Source organism: Camellia sinensis, chromosome 12 (assembly GCF_055761805.1).
Source record: "Camellia sinensis isolate YWXY chromosome 12, ASM5576180v1, whole genome shotgun sequence".
NCBI lineage: Eukaryota > Viridiplantae > Streptophyta > Magnoliopsida > Ericales > Theaceae > Camellia > Camellia sinensis.
The window spans coordinates 132551201-132565910 of NC_138972.1; the positions used below are offsets into that span (position 1 = coordinate 132551201).

At 43.4% G+C, this 14710-nt stretch overlaps 1 pseudogene; it reads right to left on the reverse strand.

Annotated features, from left to right (window-relative positions):
- LOC114295861 (kinesin-like protein KIN-14I) overlaps positions 1 to 4604 on the reverse strand; it is an 80313-nt pseudogene extending 75709 nt beyond the window's left edge.
- Positions 4605 to 14710: the final 10106 nt, after the last annotated feature.

The following is a 14710-nucleotide window of genomic DNA, read 5'->3' on the forward strand; positions in this document are numbered from 1 at the left end:
TGAACACACATGTAGAAGTTGTATCTTTAACTACCATGTTAATATTGTTGTTGAGTTTGTGATTCATGATATTTGAGTCTTTTAATAGATGTACTAACTATATGCATCTAGAGGTTTTGTCCTTGGTCATCGGTGGAGGATGACACGGTTGTGTAGAATTGTCGGGTATGCATTTTGCCATTGATTAATTGAACATCGTATGTGATGAAGTGCTAGATACATTATATATATGTATATTTGCTCGGAAGGAGATAGTCATGTGTTCATATGCTTTAACACATTGCTGGTGTCTTGATGGTTTATGTATATGCATTATACATGTTGGTTATGCCTTGATATGCTGTGATTGTTGGTGTTATACCCCGCGCTTATAATCAAAGGTACCGTTACCTTCCAGCTAGCGCCTGGAGAACTGTCTGCGCTAATAATCGAAGGTACCATACCCCTCCAGCTAGCGCCTGGTAAACTGGCTTGTTGTTATGTTGTTGAGTGGGGTGTATTGTTGGCTTACTACGCACATAGCTAGTAGAGCGAAATGGGATTGTTGTTGTTTCGTTGTAACTGAAAATATCATGGGTTTGATTGGTTACAGTTCGGAGGACCGAGTTACTCCTTTGGTTGATTGTATACATGTTGGTGGGTTGTAAATTTATATTTTTTTTACAGATATGCATGTATAGTTATGATAGTAATGGAAACGAACCAAAATGTCATTTTTGTCTTTTGGAAAGTGTGGAGGAGAACGAATGTTTTTAAGATAAACATGTTTGAAAAGGTACATCTGAGTATGTATAGGAAATGAAAGAGAGTATCGGGCTTAGTGTGATTACTTCCTAAGTATTTGTTAATGTTATGAAAGATTGGGAATGGGGGTTAATGAAAGGAAAAAGGAAAGACAAACCACTTGTAGCGTTGAATGAAACGGTTGTTTTCGAGAAAAGTTCATACATATATATTTTGTATAAACTGTCACATTACTATTCTAGTATGAGAATGAGTGTTCATGATCATAGCTATCTGTAAGTTGTTATTGTTGAGGATCATGTTGAGTTCCCTACTGGACTATATGTTCATCCCACGTCGTTGAATCTTTTTCAGGTGTTTAGCAGGTTGAGCTGCAAGATTTGGATCTATTTATTTGCTGGCCACGGGGCCTCAATTATGTTGGCGGAATGCCATTGTTGTAAAAGGGTTACACCCTTCTTCTTGTACCTTAAGTGATGTAAGCCCAAGGGCAATTTATTAAGTATGTTCATGTAATATTTACTTTGCATACGAATGAGAGTATTGTTAATCACTTCTACGGATTGAATGTATGAGTTTATTTCCGCATGTTATCCTTGAAATTGAATTAAGTTAATGAATTTGGTAATGACTTCGAGTAATAAAAAGTGGGGCGTGACATATATATATATATATATATATATATATATATATATATATGTACGAGCACGAAATAATTCTTCTCGTATGATCTTGTTGATCAAGTTTGCGCTCCTCCAAACGTTGTCGCTTTACTTCCTGAAAACACAAATGTGAGCTAGCCGGCGGGTGAGTGCCGGAAACCCCTCCGATGCCTAAGTCAGCAACTAGACAATAAACAATAAGCTCTGTGTATTCTAGAGTAAGAATTGGGGTACCTGTACATAGGTCCTGCTATGAGCTTTTATAGACTCTTCCTAGCACAATCCTAGTAGGATTCCAACTCTCCTTATAAAAGTTCTCCTAGGAATCACACACCCTACTCACTACCAACCAAGTGAGATGGTTTTGCACAATCCTAGTAGGACTCTACTCTCCTTAGCAGAGTCCTTCTAGGAGTCACACTCCTGCTCAATAAAGAATGTCTACCATAATAACACTCTGCTTTCCACCAACCAAGTAAGATGGTTACCTCCTTTGTTTAAGCTGTTGTAACCTAACCGAGCTAGATTACCTTGGTCATATACTCAATTAAGTAATGCAGTATATAGCATTCGACCGAGCTATTCCAAGCCCGGCCTCCTTTCTCACCAACACCTCAACTAACCACCAGGCCCACTTGTTTAGGTAGCTCGGTTCAAAGTACCTCTGTCCAGCTTGGAGTTCGTACAACATGGGACCAAGCTACTTGAAGCCCATAGTTTGGCCCAAATTCAAAATATGAGATGTCTTCTTGGCCTAAGACCGAGCTACACTAGCCCTTATCTCGGCTCATTGTGTGGCCCAACTTCCAAAGAAGACTTTTCCTAGCTCGGCCCAATTTGTTTACAAATTACCCTCTCAATTGCCCCTTAATTCCATCTGCGTAGCATGATTGGCATTATTTTTCCTCCAACCGAGCTAAGAACGCCCCACTCTGCCGAGCTAAATAGTTGTTCGGTTTCACAGCTCGTTCGATCCCAATAAGCCTTGTCAGTTGCTCAACACGTCCTTCCATTAATCTGGCATGCTTGATACGACGTCATTCCCAGGATATGTGGCGTGGCCCCATTATCCTCGTTGTCCTGTTACAACCGTTATGTACCTCCAAAAATTTGAACAGCCCCGCCTTTTTGCCTTCAACATTTATATCGTTCAAGTTCGCAATCGCACTAGAAGACGTTCTTTCTGTGTAACCAGGCTATATGTCCCACTTTTTGTAATGAAAATTTTCAATCTCTTTGCTCGGTTACTGCGTTTCTTTTTCAATGTTTTGCATCATTCCAACTGTATGCCAAGCTGAACTAATTAGTTTGGCCTTACCTGATCTTGCCAACCTTCTTTGGCCGGGATACGCATCTCGGCTGAAGAATCCAAAAAATTTGTTGGTCAAACCTGCCAACCTACTTTGGCCGAGGTAACTGTCATCCCAGCCAAATAGTGCAAAAATTTTGACCTGCCAACCTTTTTAAGCCTAGACCCTTATCTCGGCTGAAGAAAGCTAAATGTTGGTTATTCCTGCCAACCTTCTTCAGCCTAGATCCTGATCTCGGCTGAAATGAGCTCAATGTTGGTTATTCCGGCTAACATTCTTCAGCTTAGATCCTTATCTCAGCTGAAGAGAGCTAAATGTTGGTTATTCCTGCCAACCTTCTTTAGCCTAGATTCTGATCTCGGCTAAAGGGAGCTTAATGTTGGTTATTCTGGCCAATGTTCTTTAGCATAGATCCTTATCTCGGCTAAAGAGAGCTAAATGTTGGTTATTCCTGCCAACCCTCTCCAGCCTAGATCCTGATCTCAGCTGAAGGGAGCGCAATGTTGGTTATTCCGACTAATGTTCTTCAGCCTAGATCCTTATCTTGGCTGAAGAGAGCTAAATGTTTGGTTATTCTTGCCAAACTTCTTAATTGCCCCCCAGTCAGGCAAAGGCTTTTGCGCGGTTGGTCCTACTTGTCCACCGTGTTGACTCTCGCCAAAGGCTTTTTGTTTGGTATCGCTGTTGTGCCGGACTCTTCCTTGGTGCACGCCTTATCTTCCTCTACCCGGATGTGTTGGTGCACTCTCTTCATCAGGGCTTCCATAGTAAGGGGTGGTGTCATTGTCATTGAATCCCTCAACTTATTGTTGGCCGGCAAACCTCGTTTGTACTGTACGATAGCTAGGTTTGTGGGGCAATCTCCAATCTGATTAAAAGTCTCCCAATACCAGTTATTGTAAGACCTCAATGTTTCCTTTTCGCCCATATCTATGGAGAGAAGCTGGTCAATCTCTACAGGTGTCTTGGTGTTTGTTCTGAATCTAGTCACAAATGGCTTTGCTAGTTGCGCCCATGAAGCTATGCTATCTTCTGGCAACCTTTCAAACCATGTTAGACCCAGGTCACCAAGGCTGGAAGGAAATATGATACACATTAGAGCCTCATTTCGTCGATACACCGCCATAACCTGGCGAAAATGGCTCAAGTGCATGTAGGGGTCTGACTTTCCCTCATAAATAATGAATTTAGGATGGTGAAAGCCAGAGGGTAATGGTGCGTTCTCTATCGCCGGAATGAACGGCGAGCTCTGCAACCTTGCTAACGTTTTATATGTTGGTTCATAGGTGAGGTATGGCTCTAGCATTCTAACCTCGACACTCCCATGTGTTCTTAGAACCAACCGTTGTAGCGCGGAGACTCTGCGGGGGTCGCGAGCCTGAGTGTCTTCTCTCATTCGAGCCCTTTCTTCAAGCACTGTCCGCAAGTCTGCCGACCTAGGCAACTCTGTGTGCCTAGATGTCGTTTGGTGTGAATGTGTGGGCTGATAGCTGCTTCATTCTGTGTAAGACCTTTCTGTCCTCCTTCTCTCAGACCTGGAATAACGAGTCTTGGAAGTCCTCGATTGTGTATCGCCTGACCTGAGGCTTCTTCTTTCAGCTTGTGATGGTATGACTTGTCTGTCACGATCTTCTGAGTGGCGTAGGTGCGCCCTGCTTTTGCCCACCTCTTCTTCCCCTGCCCCTTTACCCTTTATATGGCACTTCATAGTCTCCATGTCAGCCGCCATTCTTCTTATTACTTCATCTTGCTCCCTTACGCAATCTTCCAGAACCTGAGGATCCATCATCCGCCTCTGTCTATCAGGGCTTTGAGAGCGGTGTAGACTTGAGCCCTGTCTTTCTCGCACCTCTCTTTGTGGATTCCGTTGCTGGGGATCTAATTCCATTATGGGTGGTACATAAGGCAAGCCTTCACGCCTTGCGCTCCCTCATGGGGTCTGCCCATCAATAGTAGAATGTGGTAAGTCTTCGTTATGAGCCATTGATTTCATCTAAAGAGGAAAACTCGATCAAAAGGTTTTGTTCTTTGTGTTTTCCCATAGACGGCGCCAATTGTACGAGCACGAAATAATTCTTCTCGTATGATCCTGCTGATCAAGTTTGTGCTTCTCCAAACGTCGTCGCTTTACTTCCTGAAAACACAAATGTGAGCTAGCCGGCGGGTGTGTGAACCCTGTTCCGTATTATGCTAATTGATCCTTATTATGAATGTGATTATGTGTCTGATATGATTTTGTGTGCCATTTATATGAATATATGTGGTTTTGAATTTCTATCTGTTCACCGTAGGAAAATCTGTTTGACTTTCTGCTTTGGAAATTAAATTGAAGGCCTTATCGGCCACCAAACCCAAAATTGACTACGCCATTGTGATTGGCGTAATTTTTAGAGCCTACAGTGAAATTTAATTGAAAATTTATTCGGATCAAAATAATTAGATTCAGAACGATTAATTAAGTGCTTAATTATTTAATATTAAAATAATGTGAGTAAGAGGGGCTATATAAGGGCCATTATATGTTCAATCCTTCCCTTTTATTCAATTTGGCTGATGTTAACTCTAAGAAAAGAGAGAGGGTCGGCTAGAGAGAGAGAGAGGGAAACAATTGAAGTTTGATCTTGAAGCTTGAATAATTTGAAGACCAACTCAAGATTTGACCATAAATTGGGGAGATTGAGCTTCTAGGTGAGTAATTGATTATGAATTCATGAGTTTAATATTGTAATTTTGTGAATTCAAAGTTGAATGGTGATCAAGAACAAGGATTGTGTTGTATTTGATAAATTTGAAGTCAATAGATGCATGCATGAAAGAAATTGCTATGCATTTCCCTGTTTGAGCATAATGTGTGTGATCCTTGTTGAATTTTGATTAAAGTCCATGTATTTGATCATCTCTTCACCAACTAAATTGAGAGTATTGAGTATATCACACATGCAAGTACAAATCATGGAGGTGTGAGTCTTGAATGTTTGAATTTAGTATGTTGGTGATGAGTTTAGGACAATTTGAGTCATGCATGTAATTGATTCATGAAATTGAGCTTCATAATGTAATGAATTTGGTGTTGGATCATGTTAGTACATGTATATGTGAAGTTTGAGCCATAATATGCAAGATGTGTTGATTGGAATGTTGAATTTGAGCTCAAGAACAATTCTGGATTTTCCAGAATTTGGGATGTCCGCTCGAGCGGGGAAGGCGCCGCTCGAGCTGGAAATACGAGCTCCCAGGACTTTTTGCAGACATGATGTCCGCTCAAGCGGGGAAGTTCACGCTCGAGTGGTGAGCCATGTAATGAGGCTTTCAGCTCGAGCGCCCAACTTCACGCTCGAGCGTAAAAATGATGTAACCAGTACTTTTGCAGACCTCATGGGTCCGCTTGAGCGAGGACCCTTATTTCAGAAATTTTGTAAGGACGTTCTGTGTTTCATTTTCCGTTCTCTTTCACTTCTAAGTACTCTTAGGCATGCATTGAGCATTATGAATGAATTAAAAGAATAAGGAAGAAGCCTAAGAGGGATGTATGAGTTAAGAACGGATTGAATTGTTTGTGACCCATTGTGTTCATGGAATGTGTAGGGTCGAGCTCCAGGGCAAATCATCCAGCCGATCACTGTGAGTAATATCTTAATAAAGATATTTTGAAATATGTTGTTTGTCCACTTACTTATTCCCCTATGAGCTGTATGAGTCTGTTGATTTGAATTGTGGGCAAATGTTTGCTATGCCATATAGTTGGGCCTAAGGCCGTTCGCTATGAATGAATGGGCCAAAGGCCAGTCTGACATGAACGAAAGAATGAATGGGCCAGAGGCCAGTTTGACATGAAAGATAGAATGAATGGGCCAAAGGCCAGTCTGACATGAACGAAAGAATGAATTGGCCTGAGGCCAGTTTGACATGAAATATAGAATGAATGGGCCAAAGGCCAGTCTAATATGAACGAAAGAATGAATGGGCCAGAGGCCAGTTTGACATGAAAAATAGAATGAATGGGCCAAAGGCCAGTCTGACATGAATGAAAGAATGAATGGGCCAGAGGCCAGTTTGAAATGAATGAGAGAACGGATGGGCCGAAGGCCGTTTGACATGAATGAAAAGTAAATGGGCCAAAGGCCAGTTTGACATGAATGGATTGGGCCCGAGGCCGTTCGATGCGTTTGGAACTGCAGTCACTTGATCTATATATATATACTAGATAGAAATACGAATTGGGCCCAAGGCCATCTGATATATGTTGTTCTAATGTATCTTCTTTATTTGATATTATTCATTCGGCTTTCGCTCACGCTCATTCATATGTTTGTAGGTGAGCCAAGAGAGGTCCAAACCCAGCCTCAATGAAGTTTGTGTGGACCAACCAAGGTTTTGAAGAGTCAGCTCTTGCATCTCACGCACGAGACGCGTCTTCGCCCTTTTGTTTTCTTGTTCTATTTTGTCATGTTGGCAAGGACTTTGTTTATGTTTGTATATAGTTTTGATTGGCTGACCTAGACTTGAATGATCCTGTCTGTATAGAACTTTATGTTACTGTATTTTCTGATGTGAGTTATTAATATGTATATGTATGGTTTGTCATTGTACGGGAAAAAAATAAACCTTCTCGTATAATCCTGTTGATCAAGCCTGCGCTCCTCTGTACGTCGTCGCTTTATCACCTGAAAACACAAACGTGAGCTAGCCGGCGGATGTGTGCCAGAAACCTCTCCGATGCCTAAGTCAGTAAGCTTGACAAATAGACAAAAGCTCTGCGTATTCGGGAATCAAAGTTGTGTGTTACCTCTCCAAAGGTGATGTTGTGAGCTTTTATAGGTTCCGTGTGGCACAATCCTAGTAGGACTTTTACTTCTCCATGCAGAGTCCTCCTAGGATTTAACCTCCTGAAGGATAATCCTTATCCTCCAACACCCCCCTCACTGCTTAAACCAAGTGAGATGGTTCTTCTATGGCCGGGCTACCACGACCGAAGTAAAATGACCATGCTATACTAGCAACCGCATGGCCGAGATTCAACTAGCCTGGTCTTTTACTCCGCAGTTTGTACCTCGGTTTCCCTATCGAGACCGAGCTAAATTAAGAGTGAGGCTTGCTTTCTCTTCATCATGCCTCGGTTCCAAATAGTGCGGCCGAGCTATCCACGCCTATGGTAACCGAGACACCTACGCAAGATTATGACCGAGTTAACTTTGTGCGACGATCGAGCTTACCTCGGGACCGGTGTAACTTCAAGATTCCCCTAGGCCAGTCTAACTCTATGGCCCTTTTACTCAGCCCTTCATATTACGGCCCGAAACGGCCCATTTACCCAACTCGGCCCAATTTTCCATACAAATTACCCTCACAATTGCCCCTTAATTCCATCTGCGAAGCATGATAGGGATTACCTGACTTCCAGCCGAACTAAATTCATACCGGGCCGTACTTGTTCGATCAAAACGTCCCTTCAATCACAGCTACTAAATCGATTCTTATTCTAATGACACGTGGCTGGTCCTGATTGGCCCTCTGCAGCTGTCCCGCCGCCCTAGTACTTCGTAAAATTTGAACAGTTCCCGCCCTTCCACTTTCGTCCTTTTCACAAAACAATCTCCTTATTTTTGGATTCACCACTGCATTTCTTATTTCCCTCATTCTCTCTTTCAAGCTCCATTGCTCTCCAACTTTCGCAACTGTGAAGCTTGCTTCGTGTTCCTCTTTTACTGTTGTTGCTTCCATTCCCAGGTCTTCTACATCAATCTAGTAAGCAAATCCATCTTTCTTGCTCTGTTTGTTTTCGTATTTGTTCAATCCATATTTTGTTTTGTGTGCTTTTATCAAACACTTTTTCTGTTTAGCCTTCGTCTTTTCTACAAAAACATGTAATAGAACCACTCAACTTCACGAAACCTGTAGAACATCACTTTTGATCCACAACCCCAACATAACCGAATTAAAAAGTTGTTTGTGGCTGGTGCCTGCATAGCCAGGCTACCCACCGGACTAACACTTCACACAAAACTAGTAGTTTCACCAAGTCAAACCACCTTCTGATTTACTTTAACCGAGATAAATGAACCGAATTAAGTTTGAACTAAGCAAACTGGAAACCTTTGCCTTCGATCGAGCTAAGTCTTCGGGGCTAAGCCAGCTTTCCTAGTTTTTAAACCGAACTAAAAAAGCTGCCCCTATAGGTTTGACCGAAGTAACAAAATCCGTAGTTCAAACCGTATAAAACCAATCCCAAACACAAACCAATCTATCAAACCCCTTGCTCAATCCGAGCTACCATATACTTTGCTGAACCGAGATAAACCCTGAAGCATCCCCCATAGGCCGAAGTAGAACTTCTTTATCTTTACTTTGATTTTGTAGCACGGTCAACGATCTGTGCTTAACACCTTTGTTTTCCACTTTGCAGACCTAGGTTGCCCAAGCACTTCTCTGCGCGCTCAACCGAGCTACTGAGCACAATTTTTGGACCGAACTAACTTATTCATAAATTATACAATAAATGGGAAAGTATAGGTTTCTAGTAAATACTCCGGGCGGTCTAGCCGAATTCTGAAAAGATTACAATATACCCGACGACGTCCACCTAATCTTAGCCGAAAAAGATGTCATACCTTGGGAAAATGAAGGCTTTGTCCCATTCACCCTCTTATCCATAATTGAAACCGGACTACGATTTCCAGTCCAACCCTTAATTTGTGAGTTTCTTAGGCAAACTAGACTATGCCCAACCCAACTATCCACCAATTCATACCGTATAATAATGGGAATAGCCGAACTAAACCGCCAAGCCGGTCTCAACCTCGGTCTGGCCGAAATCTTTCATCAATACTCCATTGGCTCAAAGGAAGACGACTGGGTGTACTATCTTAGAATACGCCGTCGACGTGAGAAAATAATAAAAAACACACCGGATAAAGACTTGAATGACGACGATTTTTGCTGGGTGTCTGGGAACTTTGAGGGTCACCAAGCCCAGATTCCTGGCTGAAGCATTAATTGGAAAAAAGGAGAACCCGGTATATTTACTTCGGTTTTCTTGCGTGCTTTACTATATTTCGATTTTTTAATCTTTCAGCCGAACTAACAGTTGTCTTCTTTCGCAGATTCTGCCCACCTCCATTCTCTATACAGCTACCCAAATCTAGCGACCTTGCGCGCCGTACTACGGTATCCAGAACGTAGTTGGACCAAGCTGCTAAAGTCCGAACCGACCTATAGATACAGCGGCCGCTAAAAAGCGAGAGTGGCCGACTTTTTGCTAGAGGAGGCCCCAGAACCGGACCCAACCTTGCCAGAAATCAGACTAATCCCACTGACCATTGAAGAAGAAATGGCTAAGAGAAACAGAGTCAGGGCCCTCTTCACCGAGACCAACCAACCCGAGGTACCACAAACCGGTCAGATGACTGAGACCGTGGTAGCCCTTCCATCCCAGCAGCCATCCTCATCTCGGGCGAACAAGCGTGCTCGGACTAGCCAAACCGAGCAATGACTTGTTGACGAGGATGAGACCATTCTTCCACCCAGCCCTCAACCAAGCCCTCAACCGGAGTACTCTGACCGAGCTGACTCCTCCAAATGGGCTCCAAGTCTTACCTTTCAAAATCGAGATATTCAGGAACTGACTCGATTGTTGCTGAGAAGGATCACTTGATGGCTTTCAATCTAGCCAAGAGTGTTTGCCTTCCAAAAGACATGGAGCACCACAACAAACAACTAAACACCGAGCTGAAGGCCATCCGGTCATCAACAAAATCAATGATCCTGGTAAGTGACTCTCCCTTTTCTTTGTCTAACTTGGGAAAACTGTCAGTCCGGCTAAAGAGAGTCACTACTCTTTTGCAGGCCATTCAAAAGAACAACATTGCATATAAGAAAGTGCTGGAGCTCCGCAAGACTACCAGGTAGGCCATGGCAGATGCCGAGGCAAAGACAGCCGAGCTAGAGCAAGCCAAGAAGCAGATAGCTGAGCTACAGTCCGAGAACGGTCGCTTGACCGGACTTGTTAGCTCAGCTGAAGCAGAAAAACAAAAAATTGCAGCAACGGTGAAAGACAAATACTTGCGCGAGTTGGCCAAACTTGAAGGCAAAAAGAAAGCTGAAATAGCTGAGCTTGAGAAGAAGCTGGAGGAAGCTGAAAGCCGAGGTTTCAAAGAAGGTGAAGCCTTGTATATCCAGCAGTGCGAAGCTGCGAAGGACCTTTTCTTCAAATGTGGCTGGAGGGGTGCTGTGGAGCAGCTCGGTAGCGGTCCTGACACCGAGGTCTACAATGCTCCACAGTATTTTATACCAGACTCACTGGCGGAGTATGCTGCCGATCTCCAGAAGCAATTTCTTAAGGAGTCTGATGATGAAGAAAATGAGCAAACTGAAACTCCGGCTATCAACGAGCAAACAAATGATCAATCAGCTCGGTTGGAGCTAACGGCGGAAGACTTCACAACTGAAACCGTGCTTTCGATAGAGACCGGGCTTCAAACTGAGACTGCTTTAACCTCTGACACCGGTGTTCCTATTGATGTTGACGCTGATCTGGAGAATCTTTTCAACTGATTCTATAATTTTTCTTTTTCTTTTGTTTGCTTTGACTTATAACCAGGCTAGGAGCCCCTCCCATGTAATCTTTTTGAACTAGATCAATGGAAATCATTTTTTCTTGTTCCAACTGTTATTCCGGTTTTAGTTGGTCAATCTAACTACGCTTACTAGCCAACCACTCTTTAGCCGATATAATTACTTCGGCTGAAAAGTACAAAGTGTTGGTTTAATTCTGCCAACCGCTAAGTTGGTTTAGTCCAGCCAACCATTCTTTAGCCGATTGTACTTATTTCGGCTAAAGAGTACTAGGAGTTGGTTTAGTCCAGCCAACCACCCTTCAGCCATACCCTTACTTCGGTTGAAGAGTAACAAAAGTTAGTTTAATCCAGCCAACCACTCTTCGGCCATACCCTTACTTCGACTGAAGAGTACAAAGAGTTGGTTTAATCCAGCCAACCATTCTTCGGCCATACCCTTACTTTGGCTGAAGAGTACAAAGAGTTGGTATAACCCAGCCAACCACTCTTCGGCCATACCCTTACTTTGGTTGAAGAGTAAAAAGAGTTGGTTTAATCCAGCCAACCACTCTTCAGCCATACCCTTACTTCGGCTGAAGAGTAACAAAAGAGTTGGTTTAATCCAGCTAACCACTCTTCAGCCATACCCTTACTTCGGCTGAAGAGTACAAAGAGTTAGTTTAATCCAGCCAACCACTCTTCAGCCATACCCTTACTTCGGCTGAAGAGTAACAAAAGAGTTGGTTTAATCCAGCCAACCTTTAGATTGGTTTTTCCAGCCAACCTAAAGTAAAGTTGTTTGGCTATCACGGCCAAACGTCTTGCAGCCTGGATTCTTATCCTGGGCTTAGGAGGGGTGTTGGTTTAATCCAGCCAACCTCTAAGTTGGTTTTTCCTACCAACTTAGAATAAAATGTTTACAATGTTTCTAACTTGCTAAAACTTTCTTTTATAGAAAATAACTATGCTGAAAAGAACTGACTTTATTTTATTGATGAGAAAAATTTACACCAATTTTTAAAAGAAAAAGCTAAAAATAAAATAATTTGAGATTGGCAGTATTCCACGGCCTGGGAATTGTCTTGTCGTCCTCGTCTTCTAAGTGGTATGCCCCTTTGCCTGCTAATCCAACCACTTTGTAAGGTCCTTCCCAATTAGGCCCTAACTTGCCATCTCCGGGCACCAAGGTGTTTCCCATCACTTTGCGCAGTACCCAATCTCCAACCTTGAATTGTCTTGGATGAACTGTTTTATTGTATTTCCTGGATAACTCTTGTTGATACGAGGCAATGCGAACTAGTGCTCTTTCTCTTCTTTCCTCCGCAAGGTCGAGTTCCAAAGTTATGGCTTCGCCATTCAAGTCAGGATCAAAATTTTCGCTTCGAATTGTGGGGAGACCAACTTCCAGTGGGATCACTGCTTCCATGCCATAAGCTAAGGAGAATGGTGTTTCTCCAGTTGATCGTCGTGGTGTAGTACGGTAAGCCCATAAAACATGAGGGAGTTCCTCCGCCCACTTGCCTTTGGCTTTTTCTAACCGTTTTTTCAGTCCATCCAATACTACCTTGTTTGATGCTTCTGCCTGACCATTTGCTTGGGGATATGCTGGCGTAGAATTGTAGAATTCTATCTTGTATTCTTCACAAAAGCCTCTGAAGATTCTGCCATCGAACTGAGTGCCGTTGTCTGAGATTAGGGCTTTCGGTATGCCAAACCGAGTGATGATATTCTGCCAAACAAACTTCTTCACATCTTTTTCTTTGATTGATGCCAATGCTTCTGCTTCCACCCACTTTGTGAAGTAGTCTGTTGCTGCGAGAAAGAACTTCTTGTTTCCGGGTGCTGTTGGAAGTGGTCCTACTATGTCCAAGCCCCACATTGCGAAAGGCCATGGGCTAGTCAATGGTAGGAGTTCTCTAGCTGGTTGATGTATTTGGTGTGCGAATTTCTGGCATTTCTCGCACTTCTTCACATATTTCCCCGAGTCTGCCTGCATGTATGGCCACCAGTGTCCTTGCGAAATGGCCCTGTAAGCTAGCGATCTTCCACCTTGATGGCTTCCGCACACCCCTTCGTGTATTTCGAACAAGAATGCTTCCACTTTGCTAGGATGAACACACTTTAGGTAAGGTCTTGAGAATGACTTTTTGTATAATGCCAAAGATGGGGAGAGCCAAAATCGCTGCGACTACGCTCTTATTCTGTTGGCTTCTTTTTTCTCTTTTGGTAAGATGCCGTCTTTTAAGAACAGGATGATGGGATCCATCCAAGAGGGGCCTAGTTCTGCGCAATATACCTCTTCTGCTTCGGGGTCCTCAATGCTTGGTCTAGGTAGGTAGTCGATCAGTAGTGGATAAGGGATGGAGGTGTCTGCCATTGAGGCAAAGCCTGCTAGTTCGTCTGCTCTGCTGTTTTCCTCCCTGCCTATCTGTTCTATCCTCACTACTTCAAATTTCTTGATTTCTATTCTGACCAATTCTTGGTATTTGGCCATCCTATCGTCCTTTGCTTCATAATCGCCAAAAATTTGGTTTACCACCAACTGTGAGTCGCTGTAGACCATTAATTTGGTGGCCTTCATGCGGTATGCTGATTTGAGTCCTGCTAGAAGTGCTTCATATTCCGCTTCGTTGTTTGATGCTGGGAAGCCAAGGTTGATTGCTTGCTCCACAACCAGGCCGTCTGGTGAGATGAGGACTATGCCAAGTCCTGCACCATGCTGGTTGGATGCTCCATCCACAAAGAGCTTCCACATCTCACCAACGAACAACTTCCAGCAAGTGGAGGGGTCGGATGATGTCGTGGGGTCAAGAATGTTGCTGGTGTTTTCTTCAAGGTCCATGCTTGCTGTCTGCCCCTCACTATCTGATTGAACCAAGTGTTTATTTGTTGGTGAGTCTTGGTTTGTTGTAGCTTGGTTTGCTTCTTCCTTGCTGTCTTTAGTCTGGTCTGCCTTGGAGTCTGACTGAGTACCTTCTGCTAGGGGTTGCGCTGTTCCGGCGTCAACTTCCATCCCTAGTTCGGTTGTGTCAGTTAGGTCGACTGGGCAGATATGATGACTTCTAGGAGTAAACTCTGCGACGAAGTCTGCCAAAGATTGGGCCTTTACTGCGGTTCTAGGTTGGAACTTGACATCGAATTGTCCCAGCTCTACTGCTCACTTCAAAATTCGCCCAGAAAAGTTCGCCCTCTCAAACAAAGCTTTTAGTGGGAAAGCTGTGAGGACGATTATGGTGTGGGCGTGAAAGTAGTGTGCCAATTTCCTGGAGGCCATCATCAAGGCTAATGCCAGTTTTTCCAGTGGCAAATACCTTGTTTCGGCTCCCAACAATGTCTTGATGACCACACTTGGATGCATTGAGGCGCAACTTGTGCTTCTTCAGGATTTCAAACATCTCTTCTAGGTCCTTGAGATGGTCATTCTCATCCTTGCTCTTGACCA